This window comes from Hyperolius riggenbachi, chromosome 5 (assembly GCF_040937935.1).
Source record: "Hyperolius riggenbachi isolate aHypRig1 chromosome 5, aHypRig1.pri, whole genome shotgun sequence".
NCBI classification, from domain to species: Eukaryota; Metazoa; Chordata; class Amphibia; order Anura; family Hyperoliidae; genus Hyperolius; species Hyperolius riggenbachi.
The window spans coordinates 133158816-133185851 of record NC_090650.1 but is presented as its reverse complement, the minus strand read 5'-3'; the positions used below and the strand labels follow the sequence as shown (position 1 = coordinate 133185851).

The window sequence follows — 27036 nt, the reverse complement described above, 5'->3', positions numbered from 1 at the left end:
TATGCCTAGCTATCTATGTGGGGACCACCTATGCCTAGCAACCTATGTGGGGGACACCTATGCCTAGCTATCTATATGGGGGACACCTAGACCTAGCTATCTATATGTGGGGGACCACCTATGCCTAGCTATCTATGTGGGGGACCACCTATGCCTAGCAACCTATGTGGGGGACACCTATGCCTAGCTATCTATATGGGGGACCACCTATGCCTAGCTATCTATGTGGGGGACCACCTATGCCTAGCAACCTATGTGGGGGACACCTATGCCTAGCTATCTATATGGGGGACCACCTATGCCTAGCTATCTATGTGGGGGACACCTATGCCTAGCTATCTATGTGGGGACCACCTATGCCTAGCAACCTATGTAGGGGAAACCTATGCCTAGCTATCTATGTGGGGACCACCTATGCCTAGCAACCTATATGGGGGGCACCTATGCCTAGCTATCTATATGGGGGACACCTAGACCTAGCTATCTATATGTGGGGGACCACCTATGCCTAGCTATCTATGTGGGGGACCACCTATGCCTAGCAACCTATGTGGGGGACACCTATGCCTAGCTATCTATATGGGGGACCACCTATGCCTAGCTATCTATGTGGGGGACCACCTATGCCTAGCACCCTATGTGGGGGACACCTATGCCTAGCTATCTATATGGGGGACCACCTATGCCTAGCTATCTATGTGGGGGACACCTATGCCTAGCTATCTATGTGGGGGACCACCTATGCCTAGCTATATATGTGGGGGACCACCTATGCCTAGCTATCTATGTGGGGGACACCTATGCCTAGCTATCTATGTGGGGGACACCTATGCCTAGCTATCTATGTGGGGGACACCTAGACCTAGCTATCTATATGGGGGGCACCTATGCCTAGCTATATATGTGGGGGACCACCTATGCCTAGCTATCTATATGGGGGACACCTATGCCTAGCAACCTATGTGGGGGACACCTATGCCTAGCTATCTATGTGGGGGACACCTAGACCTAGCAATCTATATGTGGGGGACCACCTATGCCTAGCTATCTATGTGGGGGACCACCTATGCCTAGCTATATATGTGGGGGACCACCTATGCCTAGCTATCTATATGGGGGACCACCTATGCCTAGCTATCTATGTGGGGGACACCTATGCCTAGCTATCTATATGGGGGACCACCTATGCCTAGCTATCTATATTTGGGGGGCACCTATGCCTAGCTATCTATGTGGGGGGCACCTATGCTTAGCTATCTATATGGGGGGCACCTATGCCTAGTTATATAGGGGGCACCTATGCCTAGCTGTCTATATAGGGGGCACCTATGCTTAGCTATCTATATGGGGGCACCCATGCCTAGCTATCTATATGGGGGGCACCTATGCCTAGCTATATAAGGGGACCTATGCCTAGCTTTCTATACGGGGGCACCTATGCGTAGCTACTTATATTGAGGGCAGCTATACCTGGCTATTTTAAATGTTGGTAGATCTCTTGAGCTCTGGAATTTTAAAAGTAGCTCGCGAGTCAAAAAAGTGTGGGCACCCCTGGTTTAACCACTACTGGACTGCCAGTAGTATTAAAATGTCCTGTTGGTCCCTCTTAATGGACGAACAGATGTTTTAAAGCTGCCACTCATGCACGCCCACCTGCACAAGAACGCGTGTCACATGCGCGCATGCACGCACAAACGCTCCCACACTTGCACGCGTATTTACACATGCACGCACATGTGCACTTTAAAGGAAACATCTGAGTTTTTTTTTTTTAAAGCAGATCTACTTACCTGGGGCTTCCTCCAGCCCCTGGCAGCTTGTGTGTCCCTCGCCACAGCTCCGCTCTCAACGGGTCACGTTCCCGTTGATGGCAGTGTTCTGCACAGGGGCAGAAGTATTGCTATTGCCGATGGGAGCATGAATGCGAGTGGCTCACACAGTAGCTGCCAACCTCGCCAGGTCGGCAGCTGGTACGGAGGGGACCTTAGGAGAACGGCTGGGAGTGTAGTAGATCTGCTTTTATTTAAAGCCCCGGATGTTTCCTTTAGAGAGAAGCTGTCAGCCATACTATTTCAGAAAAAAACAAACACATATATAAGTAGATAAATACTTGCTCTACTTACTTCCAATAAAATTGATTCATGTTTGTGGCAGTAATGTGACAAAATTTGGAAAACTTCAAGAGGGCCGAATACTTTTGCAACCCACTGTATGTATTTCACTGTCCAAATTTTGATTTTAGTTATTTTTCTACAGTAAAAAAAAGAGAAAATCCTCCTTAGCATTTCCAATTTTATGCCCGACAGTTACACTTTAAGGCAGGGAACACACTTGCTTGGCCATTTTCCCCGAGATTCGTGTACTGTATGCGAACGTGCACGTCGTGCAGAAAAAGCAGAAAGCTGTGCGATTTAAAATGTAGACATGGATGGACGGTCGAGATGAGCGTTTCCCCTGCAAGTCTATTTACTTTAGTAGCCTTTAGAAATGTTAGAATTTGCCGCCCAACAGAACGCGCACAAACACGTCTAGTGTGTTCCCTGCCTAAAAGCACACAACGACTTTAAGGCAGAGAACACACTTGCAGGGCCATTTTCCCCTGCAATTCCCGGGTCGTTTGCTTTTGCATTTTAATATTTTTTCATGAGCGTTTCCGAAGTTCCGCATTTAAGGCAGTATGTACTGGATGTGAACATGCACGTTGTGCAGAAAAAAGCAGAAAGCTATGCAATTTAAAAGCACATAGAAAAATGCAAAATGCAAACTGCTTCAACGTGCATTTCCCGCGCAAGACTATTGATTTCAATAGCCTGTAGAATCGTGCGTGTTTTGCCATCTGTGTCAAAACTCACAACTCCTCTAGTGTATTCCATGCCTAAAGGGAACCTTAACCACTTAACATCTCAGTCGTTTTCAGCTTATGCATCCGAGCAATGTTCACCTCCCATTCATTAGCCTATAACTTTATCACTACTAATCACAATGAACTGATCTATATCTTGTTTTTTCCGCCACCAATTAGGCTTTCTTTGGGGGGTACATTTTGCTAAGAGCCAATTTACTGTAAATGCATTTTAACAGGAAGAATAAGAAAAAAAATGAAAAAATTCATTATTTGTCAGTTTTCGGCCATTATAGTTTTAAAATAATACATGCCTCCATAATTAAAACCCACGTATTGTTATTGCCCATTTGTCACGGTTATTTCACCATTTAAATTATGTCCCTATCACAATGTATCGCGACAATATTTTATTTGGAAATAAAAGAGCATTTTTTCCGTTTTGCATACATCACTATTTACAAGCTTATAAAAAAAAAATAGAGAGAAATATTTCATCTTTACATAGATATTTAAAAAGTTTAGACCCTTAGGTAAATATTTATGTTTTTTTTTTTTTTTTTATAGTAATGTTTTTTTTGTTTTTTTTATTAAACATTTTATGTGGGCATTTTTGGGAGGGTGGGATATAAAAGTGTTTTATTTGGGGAAATATTGGTGTAGTGTAATGTTTTTGGGTATTTGCTTGTAGTTTTACTTTTTGGCCACAAGATGGCAATCTCGATTTTTTTTACATGACGTCACTCTAAGCGTACAATGTACGCTTAGAGGGACACAGCTTCAGAAAGAGCGAAGCTTCCGAGAGAAGCTGTCGCTTTTTCAGCGGGGGAGAGGAATCAATGATCGGGCTCCCCAGCCCGATACATTGATTCCGTGGCTACCGACTCCGCGGCCGGGAGTGCGCGTGCACGCGCGCGATCGGCCGCGGGAGCGCGTGGGAGTGCGCCTGTCCTCCTTGACGTTTTTATACGTCAAGGAGGACAAAGTGGTTAACTAAACTAAAAAAAAGTTTCACTTACATGGGGCTTCTACCAGCCCCCTGCTGCCGTCCTGTGCCCGCGATGTCCTGGAACGACCCTCCAGTCCCCCTTTGTGGCTTAGTTTCGATTCCGGTGACAGAGCCAGTCTCCGGCCACTGCACCTCTGTGGCCCTGGCTGGGGGCATCTTCGCTTACACTCCTGCCACCGGGAGCATCCTGCACATGCACAGTAGGAGAGAATATCCTAATGCACATGTGAAGGACGCTCCCGGCGGATGTTCCCATTCTACAAGAATGGTAACATTTATGACATGTATCGAATGTTCTGTCACTCCAGAGCATTTGATAAGAAAGAAGGACAATGTTATATTTGGTGAAAAAAAATGGCCTTCAGTGCTACTTCTCTGCCATGTGCCCAAATAGCTAACTGATTATGTATATAGGTTATGATTTTTACCGTGATAAGTGAAAGAATAGAATTTGGGGTGTTTGAGAGCTGAGGCCTGTGTATTTTTTTTTTTGTGCCAAAGTGAAAATTTTTATTTTTCAAAGTTATGGTAAAATATCACCAAAACTGCATAGGTACAATGTACTAAAATATGTACAGTATATCCGAGTAGGCCTGGGTCTCTAGTTTTCAGAATGGTGACATTTATGGATTTTCTTGACTGCCCAGATGCTCAAGGGCTTTGCTAAGAAAGAATGGCTGTATTACTTTTGGTGCAAAAATGGCCTTGAAAAATCAATTGGTGCTGCTCACGGTTAACAGCATATTGTGTGGCCAAAAAGCTATCTGTGTATATATAATTTATGCAAACTGCGCCCACTGCAAACTATATATCCACATCAACCAATTCACTTTGAGTTTTCGCTATCAAAAGTCCACAGTCTTGTTATTAAAGATATTTTGTATGACAGCGCTCCTCTTCTATTTCCTTTTTACCTGCAAAATCAAAATCTGGACATAGTGCATTACTGTCGGATGTTTATATCACCACACACACTCCCAGTGCTATAAAGTGCGTTCACCCGTGCTCCACTGCAAGTGCATAGATTATCCACAGCTCCCCTATAGAGTACAAGCTCACCGGATGTACGCCACCCTAAATGTCAGCAGGGTCTCAAGCATAAACCAGCCAGTTAGCGATTTGGTATTCAACTTCCATAGATTTTAATCCAATCTTCATAAAAAATATAAAAGACAAACATAGCATAAAACCTTTTTAAAACATCAAATCCCTGCGCTCAGTGCGCACTCACGTAATCCAGTTGGAATTCAGGCGTATCAGGCTTCCTAGCCCAGCGGCATTGCCCTATCTGCGGTCCCGGCGTCCCGTCCCCGCTATGGCGCATCCGCGTCTCTGCCAATATTGAATTTCCCCGGCGATATAGTTGCCTGCTCCTTGTGACGTCAGACGCTCCTGGCTCCGCCTTACGCGTTTCGTCCGTAGATGCACAACAGAAAAACAGGGAGTTCGATGTGCTGGTTCAGGTTCATAAAGCGCGTGACCTGAACTAGCACATCGAACTCCCTGTAGTGTTTCTCAGAAAGAAGACACCCTAAGGTATTCCGTTAGGAGTATGGTGAGTTCAAAGAAGACTTTTTTTTGTCAAAAGTTAGCGGAAATTGATTTTAATTGTTTTTTTCACACAGTGTCATTTTCCGCTAACTTGGGACAAAAAATAAAATCTTCTATGAACTCACCATACTCCTAACGGAATACCTTTGGGTGTCTTCTTTCTAAAATGGGGTCATTTGTGGGATTCCTATACTGCCCTGGCATTTTAGGGGCCCTAAACCGTGAGATCCTAAAGGTACTCATTGGACTTTGGGCCCCTTAGCGCACTTAGGGTACAAAAAAGTGCCACACATGTGGTACCGCCTTACTCAGGAGAAGTAGTATAATGTGTTTTGTGGTGTATTTTTACACATACAGATGCTGGGTGGGAGAAATATCTCTGTAAATGACAATTTTTTGATTTTTTTTACACACAATTGTCCATTTACAGAGAGATTTCTCCCACCCAGCATGGGTATGTATAAAAATACACCCCAAAACACATTATACTACTTCTTCTGAGTACGGCGATACCACATGTGTGCCACTTTTTTGCAACCTAGGTGCGCTAAGGGGCCTAACATCCTATTCACAGGTCATTTTGAGGCATTTGGATTCTAGACTACTCATCACGGTTTAGGGCCCCTAAAATGCCAGGGCAGTATAGGAACCCCACAAAGACCCCATTTTAGAAAGAAGACACCCCAAGGTATTCTGTTAGGAGTATGGTGAGTTCATAGAAGATTTTTTTTTTGTCACAGGTTAGCGGAAAATGACACTTTGTGAAAAAAAAAACCCAATACATATCAATTTCCGCTAACTTGTGACAAAAAATAAAATCTTCATCATACACCTTACAGCGGGTGATTGGGTGCCCTAGGGGCAGATAGGGGTCTAATCTGATGGTTATCAGTGACGGGCTGATTGATGGGTGATTGATGGGTGATCAGTGGGTGATTAGATGGCAGAACAGATGTAAACAATGCACTTTGGAGGTGATCTGAGGGTAGGTCTGGGGCAATCTGATGGTGTGGGTGGGTGATCAGATTGCCCGCAAGGGGCAGGTTAGGGGCTGATTGATGGGTGGCAGTGACAGGGGGTGATTGATGGGTGGCAGTGACAGGGGGTGATTGATGGGTGATTGATAGGTGATTGACAGGTGATCAGTGGGTTATTACAGGGCAGAACAGATGTAATAATGCACTGGCGAATTGATAAGGGGGGGGTCTGAGGGCAATCTGAGCGTGTGGTCAGGTGATTGGGTGTCCGCAAGGGGCAGATTAGGGTCTAATCTGATGGGTAACAGTGACAGGTGGTGATAGGGGGTGATTGATGGGTAATTAGTGGGTGTTTAGGGTAGAGAACAGATGTAAACACTGCACTTGGGAGGTGATCTGATGTCGGATCTGCGGGCGATCTATTGGTGTGGGTGGGTGATCAGATTGCCCGCAAGGGGCAGGTTAGGGGCTGATTGATGGGTGGCAGTGACAGGGGGTGATTGATGGGTGGCAGTGACAGGGGGTGATTGATGGGTGATTGATAGGTGATTGACAGGTGATCAGTGGGTTATTACAGGGAAGAACAGATGTAAATAATGCACTGGCGAATTGATAAGGGGGGGGGGGGGGGTCTGAGGGCAATCTGAGCGTGTGGGTGGGTGATTGGGTGCCCGCAAGGGGCAGATTAGGGTCTAATCTGATGGGTAACAGTGACAGGTGGTGATAGGGGGTGATTGATGGGTAATTAGTGGGTGTTTAGGGTAGAGAACAGATGTAAACACTGCACTTGGGAGGTGATCTGATGTCGGATCTGCGGGCGATCTATTGGTGTGGGTGGGTGATCAGATTGCCCGCAAGGGGCAGGTTAGGGGCTGATTGATGGGTGGCAGTGACAGGGGGTGATTGATGGGTGGCAGTGACAGGGGGTGATTGATGGGTGATTGATAAGTGATTGACAGGTGATCAGTGGGTTATTACAGGGAAGAACAGATGTAATAATGCACTGGCGAATTGATAAGGGGGGGTCTGAGGGCAATCTGAGCGTGTGGTCAGGTGATTGGGTGTCCGCAAGGGGCAGATTAGGGTCTAATCTGATGGGTAACAGTGACAGGTGGTGATAGGGGGTGATTGATGGGTAATTAGTGGGTGTTTAGGGTAGAGAACAGATGTAAACACTGCACTTGGGAGGTGATCTGATGTCGGATCTGCGGGCGATCTATTGGTGTGGGTGATCAGATTGCCCGCAAGGGGCAGGTTAGGGGCTGATTGATGGGTGGCAGTGACAGGGGGTGATTGATGGGTGGCAGTGACAGGGGGTGATTGATGGGTGATTGATAGGTGATTGACAGGTGATCAGTGGGTTATTACAGGGAAGAACAGATGTAAATAATGCACTGGCGAATTGATAAGGGGGGGGGTCTGAGGGCAATCTGAGCGTGTGGGTGGGTGATTGGGTGCCCGCAAGGGGCAGATTAGGGTCTAATCTGATGGGTAACAGTGACAGGTGGTGATAGGGGGTGATTGATGGGTGATTAATGGGTAATTAGTGGGTGTTTAGAGGAGAGAACAGATGTAAACACTGCACTTGGGAGGTGATCTGATGTCGGATCTGCGGGCGATCTATTGGTGTGGGTGGGTGACCAGATTGCCTGCAAGGGGCAGGTTAGGGGCTGATTGATGGGTGGCAGTGACAGGGGGTGATTGATGGGTGATTGACAGGTGATTGACAGGTGATCAGTGGGTTATTACAGGGGGGATAGAGGCATACAGTACACAGGGGGGGGGGGTCTGGGGAGAATCGTGCGGCGATCCGGGTGCTAGTAACCCGCCGGCGCTTCCGAACGGCCCGCGGGTTACAGCGCGAGGGGGGCGGAGCCAGTCACCGGCGGCTGATCGCGTCACAAATGACGCAATCGCCGTATAACCACGCCCGCCGCCGCCACCGCCGATGGGCGTATTGCGGACGTTTGGGCCCAGCCCTTGCCGCCGCCCATCGGCTTAAGGCGGTCGGCAAGTGGTTAAACATTTTATTTGGGTATTTTGGGAGGGTGGGATGTAAATAGTATTTTTTATAGTGTAAATATATGTTTATTATTTTTTTTTTTTTTTTTTTTTAGATGTAGTTTTACTTTTTTTCTTACCTTAGGCTTGTTTACATGACGTCACTCTAAGCGTAACATGTACACTTAGAGGGACATAGTGGGGCGTAGGAGGCAGAAACGGCGAGGTTTCCGGGAGAAGCTGTCGCTTTTTCTGCGGAGAGAGGAATCAGTGATCGGCACCATGGCCCGAATTCATTGATTCCTGGGCTAACGATCCGTGTACGGGAGTGCACGTGCAATGCGCGCGATCGGCTGCGGGAGTGCACATGGCCTCCTGGGCTTAGCTCTACGTCCAGGAGGAGAAAGTGGTTAAAGAAATACCATTTTCAAACTTATGGTGCAATTTCAGCCAAACTGCATAAGTACACATGTTATAAAATATATATAGTTGAGTAGATCTGGGTCTCTGGTTTTCAGAATGGTGACATTTATTTCTTTTCAGTTCAGATACTCCATGGGCTTTGCTAAGAAATAATGACTGTATTACTTTTGGTGCGAAAATGGCCTTGAAAAATCAATTAGTGCTGCTTGTGGCTAACAGTGTATTGCGTGGCCAAAAAGCTATCTGTATATATAACGTATTATTTTAACCATGACAAGCGAGAGAATAGAATTTGGGGTGTTTGAGAGCCAAGGCCTATGTGATTTAAAAAAAAATTTGTGCCAAACTGAAAAAAAAAACTGTAAAGAAATACCATTCTCAAAGTTATGGTGCAATTTCAGCCTAACTGCATAAGTACAAATGTTACAAAATATGTGTAGTTGAGTAGGCCTGGGTGTATAGTTTTAAGAATGGTGACATTTATGGCTTTTCTTGACTGTTCAGAAACTCCATGGGCTTTGCTAAGAAAGAATGAATGACTGTATTACTTTTGGTGCAAAAAATGGCCTTGAAAAATCAATTGGTGCTGCTCATGGTTAACAGTGTATTATGTGGCCAAAAAGCTATCTGATTGTGCATACAGGGTATCATTTTAATCATGACAAGCTAGAGAATAGAATTTGGGGTGTAAGGGTTTTATGTACAGTAGAATTGCTTATTTTAAAACTATAGGTAATGGAATTGGAGAAATAGTGTATTTTTTTCATTTTTTTCCTTGTTTTTCCCTTTAAAATGCATAGAAAGTAAAGTAATTACTAAAAACAAACATCATCCTCAAAAAGCCTAATTTGTGGCCAAAAAATACAAGGTATAGACCATTTTGTTGTGATAAGTAGTGAAAAAGTTATTGGCAAATGAAAGGGAAGCGCGTTGACAAGTGAAAAATGCGCTGGTTCGTTAGGGTAAAACCCCTTGGGGGTGAAGTGGTTAAAATTAAATAAATATTTCAGCCTCCATATCCCTCTCACTTCAGGTTGTTTTGAAGGCTGATTTCAATCTATTCTAATTGATGAAATTTAGCCCAATGGTCATACTTGTTTTGTGGTAACCTAAATACTTATCATTAATCCAGGACACACAGGTAAGGTTAGATTTACCGTATAATAAATAAACCTTCTCCATGTCCATAGATCTAATGGCATTACTGAGATAGTGTTAAAGATGAACTAAACACTTCCTGCACTGGTCCACTAAAGATACATTTTAGCAACTGTATTTATGGAACTCAGAAATGTTAAATTTCTTTGAAATGTGGAGTTGGGAAGCCATTAATCTAGCTATGTCTGGAAGCTGAAAGCAGGTAAGAGGCGGGGTCACATAGGAAATTGGGAGGTAGAAGGAGACAGGACAGTAAACGTGAAAAGGAGAGAGAATGTCGTATGAATAGACATGTTCAAAGATCATCCTTGCTTATGGAGGTTCCCATTTCATTACTCTTCTACCTCTTCTTGTTTTTGTTGTTTTCCCTTTTACATGAAGAGTGAGTTACCTCTTCATTTTCAAAGAATGATACAAATTCTTGCATTTGAATTGTGCCATACGGTTACTCTGTGCTGCATTCCTCTCTTCGAGTCACCGCTTGTCTGCAGGCCTGCGAGTGTTGGGGGTAAGGAGGTAGCAAGAAGCTACATACCCCCTCTCACACCAATGCCCTATATGGTGGTGGGGAGAGACAAACCTATACTGGCAGTGGTTATTTATACTGGAGGAACACACTCTGGATACCTTTACTGAGGGGCACCTCGGCTACCTATACTGAAGGTGGCTACCTATACTGCGTGGGAAAGAGGGGTGCTCTTTGGCTACCTACCTATACAGAAGGGGTACACTTGTTGGGAGGAGGTGCGCCTTTGGCTCATTTGTGTAGTTTGCTCTACTCCATTACCTGCAGGTGGCAACAGATTGGACACTACAGATGCTAAAAAGTTATTGGCTTAAAAGCCCAATTTCTAAATATAATTAGCTCAAGTGTATGCATTCAATGTATATATTATACAAATTACTATATCTTAATTATCTGAATGAAGATTATTCCAGCATGAAATTGTCATGAAGATCGCTTAGCATGTCAGTATTGCCATATATTTTCCTGCGTTAGCATCGTATCTTTACCTCACGGACTATTCATAAATCATGCTTAAAATGATAAATGGATCGTAAGTGGCAAAGTGAAAACTCGATTGGATTTTTGATAAGTAAAATCTCATTTCTGCATCGCACTTCACAAGATTGCTGGCTAGGCACACAATTCAATTATATTTTTGTTTTCTTTTACTTTTCCTTACTTGCTGTCAAACATTTATCAACACTACAGTATATGTTCCAGCAAGTAGAGGTCAACAAGCAGATATTACTTTCAGGACTCCAGAGACGTCCCACCGGATGAACCTGTGATATTAGGTTTAACAATCTCCACAGGAAATACATGGAGCAGGGGACTTACCTTGTATGTTATGCGGGAATCAATGTGCTATAATAAGTAATGACTATTACTGTAGAAGAAAATTGACTGTCACCAATTGTGCTCCAGTGATCTCCAGTGAAAAGTCATATACAACAAGGGACCAACCCTCTATATAATAAACAGGCCAGTTGAATATAGCAGGTGATGACTAGTTCTGTAAAACAGAGCTGATCATGTTATTTACACTGTAAATATTTATATAAATATTTATACTAGCAGACCCAAGCCTATTTAAAAACAGGCTCTAGGGTCTGTGTTTCTCGCCACTGCCCGCCACATGTACCCGCCGCACACACGTGCACGCGCACACCCACCGCACACCCAGCCACCCGCTCACACACCCGCCTGTCCTGGCTCCCTGGCCCCATCCCTGTCCTCCTGTCTCTATGAGGCTGGGTCCGTGCCGCGCTCATGCGCAGTAGCAAAAGGCACGGAGCCAGCTACACAGGGACAGCGTGATGCAGGGACACAGGGGTTTTATACACAGGGGTATTATAGAGGATTGTAAATATTTATAGTGCTAACAACTAATGATGAGCACAAATTTTGCAGAATTGTAATTTTGTATCATAATTCGCATTACGATTTCATATTAGTGACGCATACCTCACCAATGTGGAAGTGAAGAGAGACATACTTTGGCTGGGTGGGGCTTTACTATGGACAGGGGCTTTGCTAGCCCCATAGATCAGTGGCACATGCCCCTTATCTATTCTGGGGTGCGCTGGATGCCCCCCAGGCAAAGTAGAGGCACCTAGCCTGGCCCCACACAGTATCCAGCATGCTCCACAGATGCACCACAGCATTTGAGGAAACAGGAGGCACATATGAGGACTCGGGGGCACATAGGAGGACACATGGGGCACATTTGAGAAAACAGAACACATTTGAGGAAACAGGAGGCACATATGAGGACTCGGGGGCACATATGAGGACTCAGGGGCACATGTAAGTACACATATGTCACATATGAGGACTCAGGGGGCACATGTGAGGGCACGGGGGCACATATCAGGACACAGGGGGCGGGGTTGAGGACACAGTGGGCATGGATGAGAACATAGGGGGACAGAGAAGAAAACAAGTGGGGCAGAAGAGGTCACAAGGGAGACACAAACGGTACCAGAGGGACACAAGAGGTACAAGGGGGACATAATAATTGGGGGGGGGGGGGGAGATGATCTGCAAGATGTCCCTGTACCATGAATGCACCAGATTTAGTATATTTTTTCCCCTAGTTTTTTTCCTCTAAACTTAGGTGTGTTTTATGGTCCAGATTGTCTTTTGGTCCAAAACTACGGTAACTAACAGACATTTTTTAATAATAAATAAATAGTGGTATTTATTTATCCAAATGTTTTATATGGCCAGCAATTTGTTAGAATCAGCCTGTAATGTAATAATGTTGACATTTGATGAACTTTGAGTACTACAAAGGTAAAAGGGGCCACATTTCTATTTCTACTCTTTTCGAAGAAATATTTTTAGTTGGTACATGCCTGGATCTTAGTTTACTTGTGACCCCGTTATTAATCTTAACTGTTGGCTTCTTTAAACAAACAGCAACCTGCTGGAAAGCCTCACAGAGTGATCCACACAGATCTAATCAGGTAAAGGTGGCCACACACTATACAATTTTTTAAATATCTGTTCAATTTAAGAATTGCAATCAATTTTTCTGACTGATTGTAACATTTCAAAAATATGACCAATGTACCACACACCTATGTTAAATTTTTTTCCTCAATTATGATAAAAGTGATTGGAAACTCAGAGAAAATTGCTAGGGTGTGTATATTAATAGATTAACAATCCAACACACACCATACAATCTTTAGTAGAAATTGAAGAGAAATATCAGGCATTCCGGGTCAATTTAAATTGAAAAAAACGGGAAATCTGATTGGATTTTTCAGTTGAATGAAAAAAAAAGCTTTCGATTTTTTTCGAGATATACGATCGTTTTTATAGAATTACTGTAAAATCGGATCATTTTATTGTATCGTGTGTGGCCACCTTAAAGGGGAATTGAAGTAAGAGATATACGTAGGCTGCCATATTTATTTCCTTATAATCAATACCAGTTGCCTGGCAGCCCTTCTGGTCTATTTCTCTGCAGTAGCATCTGAATAACACCAGAAACAAGCATGCAGCTAGTCTTGTCAGATCTAACTTTAAAGTCTGAAACACCTGATCTGCTGCATGCTTGTTCAGGGGCTATGGCTAATAGTATTAGAGGCAGAGGATCAGCGGGGCTGCCAGGCAACTGGTATTGCTTAAAAGGAAATAAACATGGCAGCCTCCATATACCTCTCTGTTCAGTTCCCCTTTAAGAGTATGACAGCTGCAGAGAGCAGGTATGCATGTCTGGCTGTTTCCATGGCAATGTATCATAGATTTGAAGATCCAAAGCTATGGATGCCGGAAAAATGCTACTAGAGAAACAGCAAGACATGCACATTTACGTTCCTGCCCTCTGCAGCTGTCCAACTCTCGCCTGATTAGACCTGGGATCCTTTCAGTGAGGCCTTCCAACGGATTGCAGTTTGCTTAAAGTGAACCTAAAGCCAAGAAAAAAAAATGAGATTAACTCACCTGGGGCTTCCCTCAGCCCCCTGCAGCCGATCTGTCGGCCGGTGACGGGCAAACTGGAAGTGTTCGCCGGCGGGTCCTGGACCATCGGAGCGGGGCTGCGAGGGCACCGATTGGCTGCAGGGGGCTGAGGGAAGCCCCAGGTGAGTTAATCTCATTTTTTTTTCTTGGCTTTAGGTTCACTTTAAAGAGGGCAACAATTTAGATTAATGGCAGGAGCACAAGTACACTAGGAACCAGGGATGTTCCAACTGGAAAAGATTATTTGTAAAATAAGGATAGAAATGTGGCCCATTACCTTAGTATTACCCCAAGTCCATCAAACCTAAATGTTACATTACAGGCTGATTTTGCAGTGGCTGGATGGTGTACTGGTTAAGGGCTCTGCCTCTGACATGGGAGACCTGGGTTCGAATCTCGGCTCTGCCTGTTCAGTAAGCCAGCACTAATTCAGTAAGGAGTTAATTGGGCAAGACTCCCTAACACTGCTACTGCCTACTGAGTGCGCTCTAGTGGCTGCCTCGCAAGCGCTTTGAGTCCGACAGGAGAAAGGCGCTATACAAATACTGCCATTATTATTATTATTATTATTCTAACATATTTAGGCACAGGGGAAAATAAATTAAATACCACTGTACATTGCATAAATTTCTGCTAGTTAAACTGTTTACTACATTTTTATAGCTTTTTTGTAACAAGTGTCCTTTAAGTCTGTATGGATAGGTGGACACCTGCATGTAATTACAGCTACATAAATAGTTTTTGGATCTAAAAAGTTTAATTCAAAGGCAATACTTATAATATACACTCATCAACATAACTGCTAGGAGAGTACCGTATGGAATGTTTAGTTTTGGGTTTATTTGGAATTTAAGCATTTTTAGTAGAGTTAAAAATATATTATTATTGTATACTTCTTCCACTATAAATGTGTCAATCATTTGTGATGCCAAATGAAAAGAAATCCGTCTTGACTGCATTCCGTCTGCTCAGCAGGTAACAACATCTTGAAACCCTGCAAGGTGGTGTATGATGAGAAATGGTGTCTGCACCTGCCACATGAAACATGTCAAAACAAATGACTAAGTATTACATTACATCAATATGTCAGGGCTCAGCGAATTGCAGAACAAATTCTTTGAAATAATATATGTATGCTCTCTTATTTAATATTCCTTGAGGTCTTCGGGTTTGTGAGTGTGTGCCTGTCCATCTATTTATTGCCCTGTATGCTGGCAACTTTTTTCACGAGTTTCACTGCATGAGTCTGAGTACTTTTATCATGAGTTTACTGCATGAGTCTGAGTGCTAAATATGCACAAATGGAATTCACATGCATGTATGTAAAAGCCTAATCCAACTGCAGGGCAATAGGGAACAAGAATTCTACACCAGTTTTTTGTTTTTTTTTGGGGGGGGGGGGGGGAGGAGTTATCTGATGATTCAGTTGTTTGTTTTGGCAAGGCAGGATGTATTTTTGGTCTAAAAAATAGTGAGAAAACCCTTTATCCTACTCTCCCCAGGTATAGACAATTATTTAATGTGTGATTACAGTTGTCTGAGAGTTGGTTTTGTTTTTTACAAAACATATTTATTAGAAAAATAAGGATTGTTTAAAACCCTACACAGGTCTATTTAAATGTAAAATAGAGTGAAATCTATTGGAGTATAAAAATTTAGCAGTTTGCTGCCTGGTAGGATGAAATTCTCTATTTGCAGAGTAGGACCAGGAGGGAATATATCAGATATGCACTCCACAATTATAGGATGCCTCTTCCTGACGTTTTCTGGAGTTACCACTGGCTGTTTAAAGGTACTTGTCCCCACCTTGGGAAAGGGCATTTTAAAGTGTTTCATCCAAAATTGAAACTAGATAGGTATCAGCCTGCACTTTATAAATTACATGAATGCAGCCGAAAAATGTAAGTTACTTTCGGAGGATCTCATTAGCCAGGAATTAATTATTCGGCATGTCTAATTAACTCAGATTTCATATTTCTTCATTATGGAGTGATGAAGCTGGAAAATGTTTTTCAACACATTTTTAAAGGGAAACGTAAAAAATACTTGGTGACCTTGGGGTCCGAGAACTAGTATAGCATCATTTGTTAAAGTTTGAAGTACTGAAATTATTTAATTTGTAAATTTCGATTAACATATAGTGTAGTTCTACTTGATGAAATATGTAGAAATGCTTAGTGAACACCGAAGATAAAGAATAAAATCAATAACATCTGGTAGTAAGATATATACTGTATATACATACTGTATGTACATATGCTAGAATATTACATTACACCTTGCACAATACTCATTCCCTCCTCCCCCCAAGAGAAAACAAAAAACAAGTTAAAGGAATTCTATCAAACTTCCACTATTTCTGTAAGCATTATAAATCATTTTGCCAACAACAGTAAGAATGATCAAAGCATATATTTTTGCTGTGCAGCTTCTTCTGTCTTTATTTAACTTACTGTCTGTGTCCCCTGAGAAAACTGACGGCGACGGGGAATTGGGGCAGTTCATTATTCAAGAGGGGGATCCTCTTGCTGCATACAGCCATGCTTTATTCTATTGTGATGCTCCTCACACAGCAGAGCGACTTATGCAGCACACGATCGGCTCATAAAGTTACTGAGGAGCCCTCTCTTGCTGCTAGACTGAAGTAGACTTCCCTGTTCTGAGCTGGGTAATAAGTTGTATCTACACAAAGGTAAGCATGAGCTGGAGGAAGGCGTTCTGTTTGTGTCTGTAAATCAACTGCCTAGTCAAATTCCTTGTAAGGCCAAATAAATTGATTCTGATTAATTTTTGATTCTGATTGGTTCTATATTTGCTTTTAATTTGCAGGCAAGCACTTAAAGAGTAACTGTCAGGCTGCAAAAGCTAATTTAAACCTCTATTCTCCTGTGTTAAACAGTTTAGAAGGAAGCCAAAAAGGCAATACTGAAGTTAAAAATCTCTCTTACTTTTGATGTGTGCTGAACTGCAAGGATGTTAGACACAAGCTCTCAAAAGGACGAAAGGCCGCATACCATACTGCAAAGCGTTCTGGGGCTGCTTGGGTCCTCCCCTCGGCTGCTAGTGAGAAAGTACAGGCTCAAGTTACAACAGCGTAGCACTGAAAAATCTCCCGGCAGGGGCAGAGTACACTGCAGGAGCCCGCTATTGTTCCTAGCCACATGGCTAATCAATATTCACTGCACAGTAGTGTTTTCCATTACGGATCTTTTGTGTGAGTGGAATCATCAGGAAGCAGGCAGGACATGACCACACATTTGGCTTCATAGGAGACAGACAAACATGGAACCTGCCATGAGCTGTCAGGAGCATCATTCTCTGCAAATACTATATAAAAATTCTGTGAAATCCAAACGTGGACAGTGAAATGTATATGTAATGTAAGTACAGCCAATCTTTAGCTACTGATATATGTGTTTTTTTTCTCTGAGACCCTATACCTAACAGCTCCTCTTTAAACACCTAATGCTAGGTACACATGATGCAAAAGTTCTGACAGATTTACTGTGAGATCGATCATTTCTAACATTTCCGATCTGATTTCCGATCAATTTTTTTGACTGACAGAAGTGAATGGAAAATCGATCGGAAATCAGATCGAACATGTTGGAAATAATCGATCTAACAGTAAATCTGCCAAAAAATTACATTGTGTGGACCTAGCATAAGACTTGTGTTTTTATGATTTAGACCCCAGGCTTATTTATACAATTGCCTTTTCAACACACAATAAAGTACTCAGATTAAGTAATTTTAAATTAAATGTTACTTTACTTCTATCACTGTTTATTACTAGGTTCTTAATGGCATTTCAATGTAAAGAAAACGATAAATGAAAACTCTTGAAAAGGTCTTATGCATAAGGGTCTATCTACTGTATCTTTGTTGAATTCAGTAAAAGGTGAATATAGCATTGGTGGTGCCAAAACTGAATATCACTAATTTAACAATCTAAGGCCTAGTTCACAGTAGAAATCGCCAGTGCAATCACAAGCTCTCAGCGCTTTTGTGGGCGCTTTTGTGAGCGCTTTTCCCTGCACTTTTCAGAGCGATTTTCTTGTTTCTTGTTTTTTTTGCTGATGATGATCAGGAAGTGAACTCTTTTACCTGGAACTTAATAAAAACAATGTATTCATTTTAAAAAGCGCTAGGCAAATTACTTTACAAAATGCTTTGCGATTTCCCTATATTTTGTATTGAAGTGCAAACGTTCAGGAAATGGTGCAGGAGCCGTGTTTGCGATTGGAAAGAAAGCTCATCGTTCATGTGAGAATACATTGAGAAACATTGCTCAATCGCTTTTAAAACACTTGTAAAAATGTCCAGCACTTTTCAAAAATGAAAAGCGCTCATAGCGTGAACAAGCCCTAACAGTTATCTTACACAGTAAGCTAAAAATACCATCAAGTTTTATCTCTCAAATAGTGTCACACTGCCGTTAGAAAAGCTGTTACTTTTACTCTACCATAGAATACAGTAAGAGTAGTATGGCTGTGGAAAAAAACAGCTCACATATAAGAAAATGTTCAAAATTAGAACTAAGCAAATAGAACTGAGTTCTTCTAGAACATCTGAGGCATGCATGTTTACAGCCAGAGTAGACGCTAGACTACTTAATATTGGTCTGAAAACATCCACCATGGATTGCTTGTATATGAGTTGCTACAGATCTTGGACTGGCGATACTGATATTTTCCATGGATAAAAAGTAGTTGTGCACACCATCAGTCGTGTAGAGACGTGCCAGGCATGGGATGATCAATCCACAAGTATTCAGTAAAGATAACCGGCACCGTCTTGTAGTTGCTCAAATCTTCTATTTATTCAGTATTGTCATACAGAAATGACGTTTTGGAGCGCAGCTCCTTTATCAAGTTAATGACATCCTGACAAACACATCTCTCACCACATCCTTATATATCCAACCTCCCCTAATTTGACAGCCAGTCACAATGCTGTATTCAAATCAACTAATCACCACTCTTACTATAGAGCGGACTAGATGGAAAACTTCTTACCAGGGATAAGAGCCAATGGTAAGGGCGCCTACATCCCATGTGCCCGGTCATGTGGAGGGACGAGAATAAACAGGCTCATCCCGGGGCGGGGTGCGCCCTCTCTCCTCCCGTCGACGTCACTGTGTACTCCCGCAGGTCAGCGGACCTGATAGGGAACAGGACTCCTATGCGTCATCACTGGCAAACTGCCAGTGAGACGCTGTGCAGTACGCAGGCGTACACCATCCGAGCCTGCCACTTGCCAACCCCACCTTTGGCCAAATTTCTAGATTTCCACCTTAGACCCTATGTTATCTTGCAGAAATCGTATCTTAGAGATATGAGTATGTTCTTGAAAACTATCCAATCGATACAGGAGATACCGAGTGATGGCCTCCTGGTCACACTAGATGTGGAGAGCCTCTACACCTCCATCCCTCATGATGGGGTGTAGAGGCGGTACTCCACACTCTGACCACTTGTTCTGATTTTTCTACACCTCAGATTGAGTTGCTTAAATTGGTTTTAATGTCCAACTATTTTGTGTTTGATGATACATTTTTTCCTGCAGGTACGTGGGACGGCAATGGGGTCAAACATTGCCCCGTCCTACACAAACATCTTTATGAATATCTATGAGGAAACTTTTATATACAGTAACAAGATTTTTCAGAAATATACCAAACTTTGGCTTTGGTACATTGATGATGTGTTTTGCGTGTGGGCGGGGCCACGTTCAACCCTTGAGGAATTTATAATGTGGAACCATACGGCTGACAGTGCATTGCGATGATAAACAAATTAACTTTTTGGACACTATGGTATGCCTCCTTGAGGGCAAGTTGTCCACTGATTTATATGTGAAACCGACATATCGCAATTCACTGCTGTCATATGATAGTTTTCATGCTTTAAACACAAGACAATCCATTCCTAAAAGTCAGTTCCAAAGGGTCAACAGATTAGTGAGTAACAAGGAGACAAAACAATTGAGATTTAAAGAGATGTCAGACACATTTTTGGCAAGATCTTATCCTAAAGATCTAGTCATTTCAGCTAGGAAGGACATTGAGAGTGCAGTGGGTGCTCGGCCAGTGAGGAGAAGGACAAATGAAACTATGATACCGTTTGTTTCTCAGTATAGCACTTTTAGTAAAACAGTAGACAATATTATTAAAAAACATTGGTTCATTCTAACTAAGTCCTTCCCCTCCGTGGTCGAGTTCCAAAATGCACCACTCATGTCTTATAAAAAAACACCAACTCTGAGAGGTCTCTTATGTCATACAGAAATGAGAACTCTGGTGAGACCACCAGAGTCCTCCAGAAGAGGTATCTTCCCATGCCTCAACTGTGTCCACTGTAACTAAATAGCCAAGGGTAGATATTTTGTTCATCCACATACTGGGAACAAGTTTGAGATCAGAGGCTGCTACACTTGTGACTCACAATATATAGTGTATTTATTAAAATGTCCTTGTGGACTTGTTTATGTGGGGCAGACCACTACCAAGTTTAAGGTGCGCCTGTCCTCACATAAACACGCTATTCTCAAAAAACTTGTAGATCAAGCTGTGTCTTATACATTAACCACTTTGTCCTCCTTGACGTAGTTCTACGTCAAGGAGGACATGTACGCTCCCGTGGCCGATCACGCGCATGCACGTGTGCTCCTGGCCCGCGGTTTGTTAGCCCAGGAATTAATGAATCGGGCCATGGTGCCCGATCACTGATTCCTCTCCCCCGCAGTAATAGCGACAGCTTCTCTCGGAAGCTTCGTTTTTTCGTACTCCTATGTCTCTGTAAGCGTACGCTTAGCGTAATGTCATGTAAACAAACTCAACAAACTCATCTTGTGGCCAAAAAGTAAAACTACAATTAAATGTAAAAAAAAATAAAAATACACATATATTTACCCCAAACAAATACTATTTACATCCCACCCTCCCAAAAATACCCGCATAAAATGTTTAATAATAATAAAAAAAAACATTACAATAAAAAAAAACCACATAAATATTTACCTAAGGGTCTAAACTTTTTAAATATCTATGTAAAGATGAAATATTTCTATTTTTTTTTGTTATAAGCTTGTAAATAGTGATGGATGCAAAACGGAAAAAATGCTCCTTTATTTCCAAATAAAATATTGTCGCCATACATTGTGATAGGGACATAATTTAAACAGTGAAATAACCAAGACATATGGGCAAATACAATACGGGGGTTTTAATTATGGAGGCATGTATTATTTTAAAATTAAAATGGCCGAAAACTGAGAAATAATGCATTTTTTCAGTTTTTTTCTTATTCTTACTGTTAAAATGTATTTACAGTAAGGTAGCTCTTAGCAAAATGTACCACCTAAAGAAAGCCTAATTGGTGGCGGAAAAACAAGATATAGATCAGTTAATTGTGATAAGTAGTGATGAAGTTATAGGCTAATGAATGGGAGGTGGACATTTCTCGGATGCATAAAGTGAAAACGACTGAGGGCTTAAGTGGTTAAGATATGTGGTCACAGTGTTAGTCAGTTCAGATGTCAAATTATTGAAGGTGTCCCTCCTCCTAAAAGAGGAGGTGACAGATATAAACAACTGCTTTTGAGAGAAGCATATTGGATCAAGACTCTTGAATGCATGGAACCTCGTGGACTAAACAAAGAATATTACCTTATGCCATTTGTTTAAATGTATATATATTTTTGGCAGCAACCAGGCCAATGCTTTCTTGCTGCATGGTGACTGCAATGGAAGGGGCGGAACTTCTCCTCGGCTTGTCGCCCATATACAGTGCTTTCCATCTAGCACTTACTGTCCAGACAGGCGTTTCACTTCTGGACCAGTTACAACGGCGGATGGATTATCGTGGGGTGCTGGTATGTATTTTCTTTGCTGCCGGCCCCTACATTTCCCTCTGACTGTGCTGCCTCGCTATCCCCTCTTGTCGCTCGTCTGCCTTGGCTGGCTGGATTGACAGCGCAGTGTTTACACTGGGCGGCTGTTTTCCGGCTGTCATGACATCGAGCGACGTTGGAGGGTGGTGGGAGGGGTTGGCAAGTGGCAGGCTCGGATGGTGTACGCCTGCGTACTGGACAGCGTCTCACTGGCAGTTTGCCAGTGATGACGCATAGGAGTCCTGTTCCCCATCAGGTCCACTGACCTGTGGGAGTACACAGTGATGTCGATGGGGGGAGGAAGGGCGCACCCCGCCCTGGGATGAGCCTGTTTATTCTCGTCCCTCCACATGACCGGTCACATGGGAGGTAGGCGCCCTTACCATTGACTCTTATCCCTGGTAAGAAGTTTTCCATCTAGTCCGCTCTATAGTAAGAGCGGTGATTGGTTGATTTGAATTCAGCATTGTGACTGGCTGTCAAATTAGGGGAGGTTGAATATATAAGGATGTGGTGAGAGATGTGTTTGTCAGGATGTTATAAACTTGATAAAGGAGCTGCGCTCCGAAACATCATTTCTGTGACAATATTGAATAAATAGACGATTTAAGCAACTACAAGATGGTGCCGGCTATCTTTACTGAATACTGATATTTTCCATGAAATGTGAGTGAACTAAAACTACTTTGATGGTTGTTTTACAGTCACCTGGTATATTTACTACTTATTACAGTAGGTAGGTGTGAGTCGCTAAACAACTATACAGAGTTTCAGAGCCTAGGTTCTGCTCTCAGTACTATATGTTGGCAATGGTGATAGCTCTTACCACCATCAATGCATTCTACCAGCCAGTTGCTGGCTAACAGGCTGTAAGGGGAAAATATTGTCTTTGCAGAATACCATGCTTAAGTAGCTCAGGGGTGGCTGGTGGGGGGGGGATTACCTGCAGTAGTTTTTCAATATTATCATTGATTGATTTGCTATATTTAAGTTATTACATCTGATTAAGAGAGTTTACTGGTATCCGTTGATGAATATTTCCCTGGTTGAAATTCAGGGAATTTATTAATTAAATTGCTAACACATTTAGGAGGTGCCCAGAGACTGAATTACACTCATACACTTCACAAATTTATTGTAGTCAAAAAGATATATTTTGCTGTGCACATGAAACTATGTGTTTTATGAGTCATGGCCATTTCCTGCCAAAGTGATTAAACCTGAGGCGCTCATATTGCACTCTCTGGACACATCCAAAATTTGCTAGCAATTTGTCTAATTCTGATTCCAGTTGCAGTTATTTTTCCCATCCCCCACCCCTTTCCTACAACAACCTGCACCTTGGAGAGTGACCATCGAAGATTCAAAGACCAGAGTGGGTGACAGGATTTTCCCACAAGCCATCTCTCAATATCTGGGCAACCATCCTATTTGATTGGGATCCAACTTTTTGTATTACTCACATTTAAAGGGTTAATGCTACACTTAGGCTCCAGCTGCCCCTGTCTTTTTTGTTCCCTCTCTGAGGTTACCAAGGCATTTCATACAGATGGATTAATTAAGCTCATCTTACGTCTTCCTCTGTGCCACCAGCATTTAAGTCAACCATTATGCTGCGTGGTGCACAAAAGAATCATGCAGATAAACCTTTTGTCTTTCCCAGCACCCAGATGTAGACATGCACATACAGGAATACCTATGGATGTGTTGTATGACTAAAATCACTAAGTTATTCCATAGGCCTGCATCTGAATTGAACTGCCCAAGAGGAAAGCTGATGCCATTACTTCAAAATCTTAAATTATTAAATTATTGACATGCATAATGTTAGTACTAATTAATATCATCCAACTGAATTCCACTGCTAAGTCTCAGCACAAATGCAGTGACTTCAACAAAGGATGGTAGCTGAGCTACCAATTCTTTCCCTTGGCCAATCACTATCAGAGACAGCTGGAGCCCTTTGGATTATGAGAACATGTATAGTATGGGCATGTCAAGAACCTGCTTAATTGTCTGAAAGACAAGAGGAAGCAGATTGTTAGGCAATACGGTGTAAGTGCCAGTGTCAAAAACTTGTCATTAGACGTTTGCTAGATACATTTCTTCTGGCATCAATGCAATGCTGTCCCTTGTCACTGAGATTAACAGAGAAACTGGGATATTGCTTTAGTTCTAATAATCCTTGTTGTCTTTCTAAACTTAGATTATCATTGTGCGGAGCTTGCCAGGGAGGTTTTTATGGTCAAGTGCTACTTATTCTAGAAATAGACTTACGTGCCTGATAAAGATAAAGGATGCTATTCAAAAAGATTTTCGCCATAGCCCAGGGTTAACAGGTTAGCTTCGCCGCATACAATGCATTCAATCTTCTTTATTTTACCTAATATTGTCTCCAAGTGGACCAATGTTTTCCTATCTTGAATACTGAGGATTTCATAATTTGATATCGATTCTTTACCACACTCTTATAGGAGTCCTTATTAAGCATTGAAATATGATGAGCGATGGGATAATGTCTGTAAGATTAATAATGTTATTTTTTTCAGTTAATCCTCTATCCTGCATTGAATTTACCTTTTTGGATTGTCTCAAATATCTCGTAACCTTCCAAGTTGTGGTAGGGTTTTCTCTTCTTAATGCCTGCCTGCATATCTATCTATCTATCTATCTATCTATCTATCTATCTATCTATTTATCTATCATCTATCTATCTCTCCGTCTCGCCTTCTCACTCTCTCTTTTTATCCCTCCATCTAAATTTTATCTAGATCTGTTTCATATAGATTATTTAATGCAGATATTTTATTATTTGCTTTAGGTGGTGGATATGTAATTATGGGAGTTTTTTTGTTTGTTTGTTTGTGTTTTTTGTTGAGGGAATGCATAATGTTTTCCTTTATTTGATTTATTTATTTATTTTGTTTCCTCTATTTTTTCTTCTATTTTAGAAATATATGAATTATTACAAATACATGTTTCAAGTGTTGCTGTGCTCCTTCTGCACCTCCACCTGCAAATAATCAGATCAGTACATTTTAACATAGCAGGTCTTAAGCTCCATTCAAATGTCGGACAATGTTTTAAATTCCATCCTCAGCGTCCTGAGCAGTCTAAGGTTGTCTGTTCATCTGGGACTGAAGCTGTCCTTTCTATAGTGCATTGAAAAGAAGCAACACCTAATGGTGGCCATACATGGTACAATTTTTTCATCCAATCTTAGCATTTCTATGTACTATAAGGGTAAATTAAGTGAATATATTGAAAGGATAATATAGGCAGTTCCCTTATATTAAGGGGCCCATACACCTAACAATTTTCCCGGCGATATACGGTCGATTTGATCACAGTGATCGAATCGGCTGTGAAATCGCCGCGCACACCACTGACAGAACGATCGATTTCCATCCGAAATCGATCGTTCCTGTTGATCCGTCCATGCGGAAGATTTTTCTTGATCGCCGGCGGGTCGGGAGTGTGTCGATAGCGGCGTTCGAATGCCCAACGACCGACGCAATACAGCGGGTATACATTACCTGTTCCGGCCGGCGCGAGTCCCCTGGTCCACTCTGTCTTCTTTCCGCGCTAGGTTCCGGACCGGCTGCAGCTACACAGAGCGCCCTCTACTGTTTAAACTTCCCCTGGACAGAAAGTTCAGTGGCTGCAGGAATGGTCTGGAGCCCGGAGCGGAAAAGAAGACAGCGGGGACCAGGGGACTCGCGCTGGCCGGAACAGGTAATGTATGCGGGGGGGGGGGGGGGGGGGGCAGCAGCGGCAGCTCCACAGATTGTGATCAGTTTCAGGCTGAAATCGATTCACAATCTATTTGCAGTAAAGGTGGTCATACGATCCCTCTCTGATCAGATTCGATCAGAGAGGGATCTACCTGTTGGTCGAATCTGATGGCAAATCGACCAGTGTATGGCCACCTTAACATAGAAATGGTAAGATTGGATGAAAAAATTGTACCATGTATGGTCACCATTACTTACTTTCAAAGCTTGACAGTTAGTGCACTAATAAAATACCAAATTTGAATGTATGAAAACACGGTTAAAAAAATGTGTTTTAATAATAATGCTAACAAATAAATATAACAAAGTAAATACAAATAACAAAAATGAATAAAAATCACTATACATTCCACTTAAGAGTATATACTAAATGAGTTTTATATTTACAGAATAGACAAGATAAGTAGTAATATAAAGTTTATTCTGTTTTATTGTAGCCACTGTGACTTTGAACACTTTTGTGAAAACCTTTAGTAGCAGTACTATGAAATGCTTTAGTGATGTGCGCAGTGTATGACAGAAGTACCGGAAGATCCTGGCACACATTTCTGTTTCCCAGCATGATGTGTGATGACACATGCGCTCATGCTTCATGAGTGGACATCCTGGGGGGAATATAATGGCCCACACAGCAAATTCTTACATGTAAGGCGGAGGTCTGAAATTTGTGGTCAGGATGGGTGCTAAGAGACAGCCTTCCCTTCCTATTATTTTGTAATAGAGGTGAGCTGGGTCCATTTTAACTCAAATTGGCTATTTTTTTTCTCACCCTTGAACTACTAAATTGTTAGGGTTCATGAAAAAAAATCCCCAAAATCCATTTGCAGTTTCAGAAACAGCAGTTATGTGACCCCCGTTCTCTCCTCCCCCACCTGCTTCCTGATGGCACACCTTTCTGAAGTTCTTTACTGGGAAGGGCGTGGTCCAGATCACCAGGTGCCAAACCTTGCCTAGCCTAGTGGTCTGGGTACAGGGTTCACATAAGACAGTGATCATCACATGGCTCAATTTTTTTTAATATACTCTCTAACAACATTAGAATTTACTATTAATAACTTACATGGGGTTTTCCGAGTACCTAGAATGCAGGGAAGGGCTAAAACAAAGGTGGAAAAAGCAGAATTAACTTTTCGTTCATTGAGGTTTTTGATTTATTATTTTAACAATATAGTTGCTAAAGAGGGAATCGTTTATTAGAAGGTCAGAAAAACTTAACGTGATATTATATTTAAATTTCAACTATGGTCTGAAGCATTCCAAACAGCATAAATTAACATCTAAATCCATCCAGGTTAAAACTCAAGCTTTTGACCTCATTTAGCTTCTAATTAATAAGCTCGTCTTTGTGTAAACAAGGTAGAAAAGTTCCTGCTGTATCCAGGGGATAGCAGATAACTTTCTCTCCTTTA

At 42.2% G+C, this 27036-nt stretch overlaps 1 protein-coding gene across 2 annotated transcripts in view; it reads left to right on the top strand.

Moving 5' to 3' along the window:
• Positions 1–27036, top strand: part of NEK11 (NIMA related kinase 11) — a 386870-nt gene that overhangs the window by 140936 nt on the left and 218898 nt on the right. The window lies entirely within an intron of this gene.